The 12,170-nt window shown below is 47.6% G+C and overlaps 1 protein-coding gene across 2 annotated transcripts in view; it reads right to left on the bottom strand.

The window, feature by feature from the left end:
• LOC106593364 (polypeptide N-acetylgalactosaminyltransferase 1) overlaps nucleotides 1–12,170 on the bottom strand; it is a 171,651-nt gene that overhangs the window by 55,504 nt on the left and 103,977 nt on the right. For both annotated transcript variants that reach the window (XM_045712912.1, XM_045712911.1), the window contains one exon: nucleotides 3,224–3,335. The gene's annotated coding sequence lies outside the window, so the exon portion shown is untranslated. The remainder of the gene's footprint in view (nucleotides 1–3,223; nucleotides 3,336–12,170) is intronic.

The raw sequence follows: 12,170 nt of genomic DNA, 5'->3' as shown, positions 1-12,170 counted from the left end.
CAGAAAAACGATTGAAACGTTACGAAGCGCCAGTTCACTGACGTTGTTTACTCATATCATTTTATTTCCCCCTCTGAAAATATCTTGAATCTTTTGTGACTTATTAGACGAGTCCTGTCCTTCAGCAGCCTATTGAACTAAACAAGGAAATGATTATGACAGTCATTGATCTCCAAGTCAGATTACAACTGTGCATACAGAGCACAGCTGTTCACACCAAACTGAGCCTCCTGTATCTGCACGGCGCCTTCAACATTCAAATGCTTGTAAAATGGCTTTCGCAATATCAAATCATAGGCTTTATTAGTTGGGTGTAATTTGCTGGGCCATTGTTACCAAATGCACAGTAGAAAATTGTGTTTTAGTGACAGACTTGTGTTGGCTACCAGAGTGGGCACAACTCACATCCTACAGACTACACATCTTACTGCTGATTGGGCCTTGGAGATTGCTAGATTCATCATAACACATTGATTTGGTAGTTTTGCTTTCATTTTTACATGAACATGATAAAGGTGTAATTTCATAACTAGGACTGCAATCATTTTTTGGAGCTGCACTGTAGGCCTATGGTCTGAGTATGAGCAGGAGAAGACCTGCTCTCCTCCGTAACTAAACGGTCAAAACCATTCGCTGTTGAAATCCAAAGCTCTGCTATATTAACTGTCTATGCCATAGATATTCACAGGTCAATACATTTGATGGTGATGTCAGATCCAAAGGGGGCAGACTAAATGAATATTGCCCCCCCCATGTGATAGTAGTAGTAGTAGACTCAGAGAAGTCCGCTCAGACGGCTCCTTCACAGAGAGGATGAGCTACTAATCTCAGTCAGTATCAGATGTGAATGCAGATGGAAAATTAATGTTCATGCAACAAATGTTAATCCATCACATCAATTCCTTCCCCTATTCAAACCGAATCACACCGATACTTTTACTTTGAAACGTATCGTTCCTGTATCATATCGGAGTCCGTGAATCTAGATGTGTATCAAATCATGTTGTAAGGAGAGATGCACATCCCTAGTCAGTTGAATCAGCAAATCACAGGTTACATTTCCTGCTTTTACTTCCTGCTTTTACTTCCTGTTTTTACTTCCTGTTTTGCTCCTATGGGTACACTCGCAATTCCTGCCAGTCCACCCATTATGCCCTTTCTACTCATTCTATTTCTATGGCAGCACATGCAGTCAAGAGCAGAGGAGAGGAGAAAATGTGTCCCCCCCAAAAAATGTTTTGCTATTCGGACGGTTATTACGGAGACGCAGTTGTTTGACTGACCAATTACTGTCATCCGAAATTCCACGACCGTCACAGCCCTAACACACACACACACACACACACACACACACACACACACACACACACACACACACACACACACACACACACACACACACACACACACACACACACACACACACACACACACACACACACACACTTCTGAATCAGTCTCTCTCTAGGACACGGCTACGGGTAAGTTTCAGGTCAGAACCTCGTGGGGGTCAAGAGCTCAGACTTACTGTACACACACAGAGAGAGGAGGGTGAGGTAGTGGGGGAGGGAGGTAGAGGGAGGTAGAGAGAGTGAGAGGGGGAGGGAGGTAGAGAGAGTGAGAGGGAGGTAGAGAGAGTGAGAGGGGGAGGGAGGTAGAGAGAGGGGGAGAGAGATAGTGGGAGTGAGAGGGGGAGGTAGAGAGTAAGAGGGGGAGGGAGGTAGAGGGAGTGAGAGGGGGAGGTAGAGGGAGTGAGAGGGGAGGGAGGTAGAGAGAGGGGAGGGAGGTAGAGGGAGTGAGAGGGGGAGGGAGGTAGAGAGAGGGGAGGGAGGTAGAGGGAGTGAGAGGGGAGGGAGGTAGAGAGAGGGGAGGGAGGTAGAGGGAGTGAGAGGGGAGGGAGGTAGAGAGAGGGGAGGGAGGTAGAGAGAGGTAGAGAGTGAGAGGGGGAGGGAGGTAGAGGGAGTGAGAGGGGGAGGTAGAGGGAGTGAGAGGGGAGGGAGGTAGAGAGAGGGGAGGGAGGTAGAGAGAGGTAGAGAGTGAGAGGGGGAGGGAGGTAGAGGGAGTGAGAGGGGGAGGTAGAGGGAGTGAGAGGGGGAGGTAGAGAGGGTGAGAGAGGGGAGGGAGGTAGAGGGAGTGAGAGGGGAGTGAGAGGGGGAGGTAGAGGGAGTGAGAGGGGGAGGTAGAGGGAGTGAGAGGGGGAGGTAGAGGGAGTGAGAGAGGGAGGGAGGTAGAGGGAGTGAGAGGGGGAGGTAGAGGGAGTGAGAGGGGAGGTAGAGGGAGTGAGAGGGGGAGGTAGAGGGAGTGAGAGGGGGAGGTAGAGGGAGTGAGAGAGGGAGGGAGGTAGAGGGAGTGAGAGGGGGAGGTAGAGGGAGTGAGAGGGGAGGTAGAGGGAGTGAGAGGGGGAGGTAGAGGGAGTGAGGGAGGGAGGTAGAGGGAGTGAGAGGGGGAGGTAGAGGGAGTGAGAGGGGGAGGTAGAGGGAGTGAGAGGGGGAGGTAGAGGGAGTGAGGGAGGGAGGTAGAGGGAGTGAGAGGGGGAGGTAGAGGGAGTGAGAGGGGGAGGTAGAGGGAGTGAGGGAGGGAGGTAGAGGGAGTGAGAGGGGGAGGTAGAGGGAGTGAGAGGGGGAGGTAGAGGGAGTGAGAGGGGGAGGTAGAGGGAGTGAGAGGGGGAGGTAGAGGGAGTGAGAGAGGGAGGGAGGTAGAGGGAGGAGGAAAGAGAGAGAAACTGCCCACTAAGGCAAAATAAAAGCACTGTCAAATTGATTACTGTTGCAAAGCTTGGCACCAATGCAAAGTGGAATGAAACACTTCAATCTCAAATCAGTCAGGCATTTTAGGACTGGAATCAATATACATTACTGTCACTGTGAGGATGTTTCCTAGCAGCAACACACACAACAAGCAGCCTTCTACACCACAACTCTCCTCCACCCTGGCCTCTATGATTACTGTGTAATTGCTCTTTTAACACAACTTGTAATTGGGGTGTGGTGACTACATCTCTGAGGCTTTGCACACACACACACACACCTCTCTGAGCAGTTTGACCCAGGAGACTTCTATCAGTCTCTCTGTGTCATATTGACCTAGTCCAGTCAATGATGGATGACTATTTAGCCATGTGAAAACTGTAGTGGTAAAACTAACAGAACTGGTCCACACACACACACACACACACACACACACACACACACACACACACACACACACACACACAAAGCTGTACCTGTCCTGCTGAGTAAAGGGGTCTCTGGTCCAGATGTACAGGGACTCCACCAGCAGGGGGAGGAGCTTCAGAGATCCCACTTCCTCCTTCACTTGTCACTCAAACATGCTCCCTGGAGACACAGAAGCACATTGGTCAGTCTTCAAGCTACTCCCTCACACATACTGACACAGACGATACAGACCTGAGTCCAGGTTTCTGGCAAGACCATGAGAAGACTAGTGTGATTTAACTCAGCCCCAAACCTGTGGTTACGTCAGAGTTCAGACCAACACACAGCTGTGATGGAGGGAGTGAGAAACATGTTGCATAAAGCTCACTTCATTCTTCAATGTGAATTGTATTTGTTTCCCTGCATCAGGGATAGTGTAGACTGATGTGTGGGCTTCACAGCCTTCTACAGTGTGAGAGTTCAGAAGGATGCCACTGTTCAGTGATCTGTCCCTCACTCCTCTCCTCTGTGTTGACTCTACCTGTTCCTGTTCAATGGTTTTCCCATCCTGATCCATCACTCTGGACCCGACCTGACCCAAGCCATCCCCACAGTGTTCCCATCACACCTCAGGGACACACACACGCAGGAGTGACGTCATCCAGAGCGAGAGAACGAACGGGCCGCAGCGGGGAGCGGAAGAGAGATCAGACGGCGTGTCACTCAACAGGCTAACACACACTTCCTTCACCACTTCCTTCCGTGGCAGGAAACGCATCATCACATCACATCACCTGGCTGTCTAGCACTCAGAACATAGAGTCTGATCCAGATCATCTCTGTCATCAGCATTATTCACTGCTCACAGCTTCATAGCAACCTCAGAATGTCTCACTTCCCAAGGCCAAGGCCTATCCTCTATGCTTTCAACGGACTAACGGGCTCAAATATATTTCAATCAAAGACAAATAACATCCAGCCAAAGATGAACCTGTGATGGTACAAAGACACACACACACACACACACACACACACACACACACACACACACACACACACACACACACACACACACACACACACACACACACACACACACACACACACACACACAGGAGGCTCAAGTGCCAGCAGCAGGATGAGAGGCCGGAGTGACGCATGAGAAATGGATTGAGGGAGGGGTGAAGATTCTCAGAGCTGCTCATTTCAGGGGATTAATCTTCTATTTCTGACAAACAGAAATAAACCCCCCCAGAGAGAGAGAGAGAGAGAGAGAGAGAGAGAGGGGGGGGGAGAGAGAGAGAGAGAGAGAGAGAGAGAGAGAGAGAGAGGGAGACAGACAGAGAGAGAGAGAGAGAGACAGAGAGAGAGAGGGAGAGACAGAGACAGAGATAGAGAGAGAAAGAGAGAGAGAGAGGGAGAGAGAGACAGACAGACAGAGAGAGAGAGAGAATGTCGTCCTCCAGAACTACAGTCTGGTCCTTGGCCTACATACAACCAGGACATCAGTCTGGTACTTGGCCTACATACAACCAGGACATCAGTCTGGTCCTTGGCCTACATACAACCAGGACATCAGTCTGGTCCTTGGCCTACATACAACCAGGACATCAGTCTGGTCCTTGGCCTACATACAACCAGGACATCAGTCTGGTGCAAGGACATCAGTCTGGTACTTGGCCTACATACAACCAGGACATCAGTCTGGTCCTTGGCCTACATACAACCAGGACATCAGTCTGGTCCTTGGCCTACATACAACCAGGACATCAGTCTGGTCCTTGGCCTACATACAACCAGGACATCAGTCTGGTCCTTGGCCTACATACAACCAGGACATCAGTCTGGTACTTGGCCTACATACAACCAGGACATCAGTCTGGTACTTGGCCTACATACAACCAGGACATCAGTCTGGTCCTTGGCCTACATACAACCAGGACATCAGTCTGGTCCTTGGCCTACATACAACCAGGACATCAGTCTGGTCCTTGGCCTACATACAACCAGGACATCAGTCTGGTACTTGGCCTACATACAACCAGGACATCAGTCTGGTACTTGGCCTACATACAACCAGGACATCAGTCTGGTACTTGGCCTACATACAACCAGGACATCAGTCTGGTCCTTGGCCTACATACAACCAGGACATCAGTCTGGTCCTTGGCCTACATACAACCAGGACATCAGTCTGGTACTTGGCCTACATACAACCAGGACATCAGTCTGGTCCTTGGCCTACATACAACCAGGACATCAGTCTGGTCTAGTGGGGCTTTATCCTGACAGAATGTGTGAATGCGAGGCATTGGGTTTCCACTGCAGCAGATAATGTGGTCCTTCAGCGTCTGATGGTAAAGAGATCTCCCACTGGGCACAGACGTCAAGTCTACGTCTATTCCACGTTGGTTCAAAGTCATTTCATTGAAATTATATGGAAACAACGTTAATTCAACCAGTGTGTGAACAGTGGGCTGTGTGTGTGTGTGTGTGTGTGTGTGTGTGTGATGCAGAGCTAGAAAATGAGTGGTTCAGTTGTAGTGTAATGTGAAGATTAGAGAAGAACAAGCAAGGAGAGCATCTATAAATACACTACTACAATGCCTGGCAATCATCAGTAACCTGCATCCATCCATCCATCCCTCCAGACCCAGGCAGGCAGCACAAAACATAACCTTATCTAGTACCAATGATAGGAGGATGTCCATGCATCTCTCTTTCTCCCTCCCTATCACTCATCTCTCCATCTCTCTAATTCTCCCTCCCTATCTCTCATCTCTCCATCTCTCTAATTCTCCCTCCCTATCTCTCCATCTCTCTAATTCTCCAACCCTATCTCTCATCTCTCCATCTCTCTAATTCTCCCTCCCTATCTCTCAATCTCTCCATCTCTCTAATTCTCCCTCCCTATCTCTCCATCTCTCTAATTCTCCAACCCTATCTCTCATCTCTCCATCTCTCTAATTCTCCCTCCCTATCTCTCAATCTCTCCATCTCTCTAATTCTCCCTCCCTATCTCTCAATCTCTCCATCTATCTAATTCTCCCTCCCTATCTCTCATCTCTCCATCTCTCTTTCTCCCCATCTTCTCAAGCCAGTGGCTCACTGAATCTCCTGCCAGTTTGCGTTCTCTCACCCAGTGAGTGTGTATATATGTGTGTGTCTGTTTGTGTGTGTGTGTGTGTGTATGTGTGCTTGTGTGGTTTTGTGTTTGTGTGAGGTCAGGTGTGTGAGGTGTTAATAACAGTGCAGCAGATAGCAGTCACTAGGCTCCTCTCCAAAGCAGACAGCCATATTGGGAGGTCAACCAACAACACATTCCACAGAGAGTAGAGAGCTCTAACAGAGAGTAGAGAGCTCTAACAGAGATTAGAGAGCTCTAACAGAGTAGAGAGCCCTAACAGAGAGTAGAGAGCCCTAACAGAGAGTAGAGAGATCTAACAGAGAGTAGAGAGCTCTAACAGAGAGTAGAGAGATCTAACAGAGAGTAGAGAGCCCTAACAGAGAGTAGAGAGATCTAACAGAGAGTAGAGAGCTCTAACAGAGAGTAGAGAGCTCTAACAGAGATTAGAGAGCTCTAACAGAGAGTAGAGAGCCCTAACAGAGAGTAGAGAGCCCTAACAGAGAGTAGAGAGATCTAACAGAGAGTAGAGAGCCCTAACAGAGAGTAGAGAGCCCTAACAGAGAGTAGAGAGCCCTAACAGAGAGTAGAGAGCCCTAACAGAGAGTAGAGAGATCTAACAGAGAGTAGAGAGATCTAACAGAGAGTAGAGAGCCCTAACAGAGAGTAGAGAGATCTAACAGAGAGTAGAGAGACCTAACAGAGAGTAGAGAGATCTAACATAGAGTAGAGAGCCCTAACAGAGAGTAGAGAGCCCTAACAGAGAGTAGAGAGCCCTAACAGAGAGTAGAGAGCTCTAACAGAGAGTAGAGAGCTCTAACAGAGAGTAGAGAGCCCTAACAGAGAGTAGAGAGCCCTAACAGAGAGTAGAGAGCCCTAACAGAGAGTAGAGAGATCTAACAGAGAGTAGAGAGATCTAACAGAGAGTAGAGAGCCCTAACAGAGAGTAGAGAGATCTAACAGAGAGTAGAGAGATCTAACAGAGAGTAGAGAGCCCTAACAGAGAGTAGAGAGCCCTAACAGAGAGTAGAGAGCCCTAACAGAGAGTAGAGAGCTCTAACAGAGATTAGAGAGCTCTAACAGAGAGTAGAGAGCCCTAACAGAAAGTAGAGAGCCCTAACAGAGAGTAGAGAGCCCTAACAGAGAGTAGAGAGATCTAACAGAGAGTAGAGAGATCTAACAGAGAGTAGAGAGCCCTAACAGAGAGTAGAGAGCCCTAACAGAGAGTAGAGAGCTCTAACAGAGAGTAGAGAGCCCTAAAAGAGAGCAGAGAGTAGAGAGCCCTAACAGAGAGTAGAGAGCTCTAACAGAGAGTAGAGAGCCCTAACAGAAAGTAGAGAGCCCTAACAGAGAGTAGAGAGCCCTAACAGAGAGTAGAGAGATCTAACAGAGAGTAGAGAGATCTAACAGAGAGTAGAGAGCCCTAACAGAGAGTAGAGAGCCCTAACAGAGAGTAGAGAGCTCTAACAGAGAGTAGAGAGCCCTAACAGAGAGTAGAGAGCCCTAACAGAGAGTAGAGAGCTCTAACAGAGAGTAGAGAGCCCTAACAGAGAGTAGAGAGCCCTAACAGAGAGTAGAGAGATCTAACAGAGAGTAGAGAGATCTAACAGAGAGTAGAGAGCCCTAACAGAGAGTAGAGAGCCCTAAGAGCGAGTAGAGAGCCCTAACAGAGAGTAGAGAGCCCTAACAGAGAGTAGAGAACCCTAACAGAGAGTAGAGAGATCTAACAGAGAGTAGAGAGATCTAACAGAGAGTAGAGAGCCCTAACAGAGAGTAGAGAGATCTAACAGAGAGTAGAGAGATCTAACAGAGAGTAGAGAGATCTAACAGAGAGTAGAGAGATCTAACAGAGAGTAGAGAGATCTAACATAGAGTAGAGAGCCCTAATAGAGAGTAGAGAGCCCTAACAGAGAGTAGAGAGCCCTAACAGAGAGTAGAGAGCTCTAACAGAGATTAGAGAGCTCTAACAGAGAGTAGAGAGCCCTAACAGAGAGTAGAGAGCCCTAACAGAGAGTAGAGAGATCTAACAGAGAGTAGAGAGCTCTAACAGAGAGTAGAGAGATCTAACAGAGAGTAGAGAGCCCTAACAGAGAGTAGAGAGATCTAACAGAGAGTAGAGAGCTCTAACAGAGAGTAGAGAGCCCTAACAGAGAGTAGAGAGCCCTAACAGAGAGTAGAGAGATCTAACAGAGAGTAGAGAGATCTAACAGAGAGTAGAGAGCCCTAACAGAGAGTAGAGAGCCCTAACAGAGAGTAGAGAGCCCTAACAGAGAGTAGAGAGCCCTAACAGAGAGTAGAGAGCTCTAACAGAGAGTAGAGAGCCCTAACAGAGAGTAGAGAGCCCTAACAGAGAGTAGAGAGATCTAACAGAGAGTAGAGAGATCTAACAGAGAGTAGAGAGCCCTAACAGAGAGTAGAGAGCACTAACAGCGAGTAGAGAGCCCTAACAGAGAGTAGAGAGCCCTAACAGAGAGTAGAGAGCCCTAACAGAGAGTAGAGAGCCCTAACAGAGAGTAGAGAGATCTAACAGAGAGTAGAGAGCCCTAACAGAGAGTAGAGAGATCTAACAGAGAGTAGAGAGCCCTAACAGAGAGTAGAGAGCCCTAACAGAGAGTAGAGAGCCCTAACAGAGAGTAGAGAGCCCTAACAGAGAGTAGAGAGATCTAACAGAGAGTAGAGAGATCTAACAGAGAGTAGAGAGCCCTAACAGAGAGTAGAGAGATCTAACAGAGAGTAGAGAGCCCTAACAGAGAGTAGAGAGCCATAACAGAGAGTAGAGAGATCTAACAGAGAGTAGAGAGATCTAACAGAGAGTAGAGAGCCCTAACAGAGAGTAGAGATCTAACAGAGAGTAGAGAGATCTAACAGAGAGTAGAGAGATCTAACAGAGAGTAGAGAGCCCTAACAGAGAGTAGAGAGCCCTAACAGAGAGTAGAGAGTCCTAACAGAGAGTAGAGAGATCTAACAGAGAGTAGAGAGCCCTAACAGAGAGTAGAGAGCTCTAACAGAGAGTAGAGAGAGCTAACAGAGAGTAGAGAGCCCTAACAGAGAGTAGAGAGCCCTAACAGAGAGTAGAGATCTAACAGAGAGTAGAGAGATCTAACAGAGAGTAGAGAGATCTAACAGAGAGTAGAGAGCCCTAACAGAGAGTAGAGAGCCCTAACAGAGAGTAGAGAGCCCTAACAGAGAGTAGAGAGCTCTAACAGAGAGTAGAGAGCCCTAACAGAGAGTAGAGAGATCTAACAGAGAGTAGAGAGCCCTAACAGAGAGTAGAGAGCCCTAACAGAGAGTAGAGAGATCTAACAGAGAGTAGAGAGACCTAACAGAGAGTAGAGAGCCCTAACAGAGAGTAGAGAGCCCTAACAGAGAGTAGAGAGATCTAACAGAGAGTAGAGAGATCTAACAGAGAGTAGAGAGATCTAACAGAGAGTAGAGAGCCCTAACAGAGAGTAGAGAGCCCTAACAGCGAGTAGAGAGTCTAACAGAGAGTGAGAGATCTAACAGAGAGTAGAGAGATCTAACAGAGAGTAGAGAGCCCTAACAGAGAGTAGAGAGATCTAACAGAGAGTAGAGAGCCCTAACAGAGAGTAGAGAGATCTAACAGAGAGTAGAGAGCCCTAACAGAGAGTAGAGAGATCTAACAGAGAGTAGAGAGATCTAACAGAGAGTAGAGAGCCCTAACAGAGAGTAGAGAGCCCTAACAGAGAGTAGAGAGCCCTAACAGAGAGTAGAGACCTAACAGAGAGTAGAGAGATCTAACAGAGAGTAGAGAGATCTAACAGAGAGTAGAGAGATCTAACAGAGAGTAGAGAGCCCTAACAGAGAGTAGAGAGCCCTAACAGAGAGTAGAGAGACCTAACAGAGAGTAGAGAGATCTAACAGAGAGTAGAGAGATCTAACAGAGAGTAGAGAGCCCTAACAGAGAGTAGAGAGCCCTAACAGAGAGTAGAGAGATCTAACAGAGAGTAGAGAGCCCTAACAGAGAGTAGAGAGATCTAACAGAGAGTAGAGAGCCCTAACAGAGAGTAGAGAGCCCTAACAGAGAGTAGAGAGCCCTAACAGAGAGTAGAGAGATCTAACAGAGAGTAGAGAGATCTAACAGAGAGTAGAGAGATCTAACAGAGAGTAGAGAGATCTAACAGAGAGTAGAGAGATCTAACAGAGAGTAGAGAGCCCTAACAGAGAGTAGAGAGATCTAACAGAGAGTAGAGAGATCTAACAGAGAGTAGAGAGATCTAACAGAGAGTAGAGAGATCTAACAGAGAGTAGAGAGCCCTAACAGAGAGTAGAGAGCCCTAACAGAGAGTAGAGAGCCCTAACAGAGAGTAGAGAGCCCTAACAGAGAGTAGAGATCTAACAGAGAGTAGAGAGATCTAACAGAGAGTAGAGAGCCCTAACAGAGAGTAGAGAGCCCTAACAGAGAGTAGAGAGCCCTAACAGAGAGTAGAGAGACCTAACAGAGAGTAGAGAGACCTAACAGAGAGTAGAGAGATCTAACAGAGAGTAGAGAGATCTAACAGAGAGTAGAGAGATCTAACAGAGAGTAGAGAGCCTAACAGAGAGTAGAGAGCCCTAACAGAGAGTAGAGAGACCTAACAGAGAGTAGAGAGATCTAACAGAGAGTAGAGAGACCTAACAGAGAGTAGAGAGCCCTAACAGAGAGTAGAGAGACCTAACAGAGAGTAGAGAGCCCTAACAGAGAGTAGAGAGCCCTAACAGAGAGTAGAGAGATCTAACAGAGAGTAGAGAGACCTAACAGAGAGTAGAGAGCCCTAACAGAGAGTAGAGAGCCCTAACAGAGAGTAGAGAGCCCTAACAGAGAGTAGAGAGCCCTAACAGAGAGTAGAGAGCCCTAACAGAGAGTAGAGAGCCCTAACAGAGTAGAGAGCCCTAACAGAGAGTAGAGAGACCTAACAGAGAGTAGAGAGATCTAACAGAGAGTAGAGAGCCCTAACAGAGAGTAGAGAGATCTAACAGAGAGTAGAGAGATCTAACAGAGAGTAGAGAGCCCTAACAGAGAGTAGAGAGACCTAACAGAGAGTAGAGAGATCTAACAGAGAGTAGAGAGATCTAACAGAGAGTAGAGAGATCTAACAGAGAGTAGAGAGCCCTAACAGAGAGTAAGAGCCCTAACAGAGAGTAGAGAGATCTAACAGAGAGTAGAGAGACCTAACAGAGAGTAGAGAGCCTAACAAGAGAGAGACTAACAGAGAGTAGAGAGATCTAACAGAGAGTAGAGAGCCCTAACAGAGAGTAGAGAGACCTAACAGAGAGTAGAGAGCCCTAACAGAGAGTAGAGAGACCTAACAGAGAGTAGAGAGTCCTAACAGAGAGTAGAGAGCCCTAACAGAGAGTAGAGAGATCTAACAGAGAGTAGAGAGCCCTAACAGAGAGTGAGAGATCTAACAGAGAGTAGAGAGTCCTAACAGAGAGTAGAGAGATCTAACAGAGAGTAGAGAGCCCTAACAGAGAGTAGAGAGACCTAACAGAGAGTAGAGAGATCTAACAGAGAGTAGAGAGAGCCTAACAGAGAGTAGAGAGATCTAACAGAGAGTAGAGATCTAACAGAGAGTAGAGATCTAACAGAGAGTAGAGAGCCCTAACAGAGAGTAGAGAGCCCTAACAGAGAGTAGAGAGCCCTAACAGAGAGTAGAGAGATCTAACAGAGAGTAGAGAGATCTAACAGAGAGTAGAGAGATCTAACAGAGAGTAGAGAGCCCTAACAGAGAGTAGAGAGTCCTAACAGAGAGTAGAGAGATCTAACAGAGAGTAGAGAGACCTAACAGAGAGTAGAGAGATCTAACAGAGAGTAGAGAGCCCTAACAGAGAGTAGAGAGCCCTAACAGAGAGTAGAGAGCCCTAACAGAGAGAGGTAGAGATCTAACAGAGAG

The sequence above is a fragment of the Salmo salar genome, chromosome ssa02 (assembly GCF_905237065.1).
Source record: "Salmo salar chromosome ssa02, Ssal_v3.1, whole genome shotgun sequence".
Taxonomy (NCBI): domain Eukaryota; kingdom Metazoa; phylum Chordata; class Actinopteri; order Salmoniformes; family Salmonidae; genus Salmo; species Salmo salar.
The sequence above is the reverse complement of the archived record's forward strand: the minus strand, read 5'-3'. Positions and strand labels throughout refer to the sequence as shown.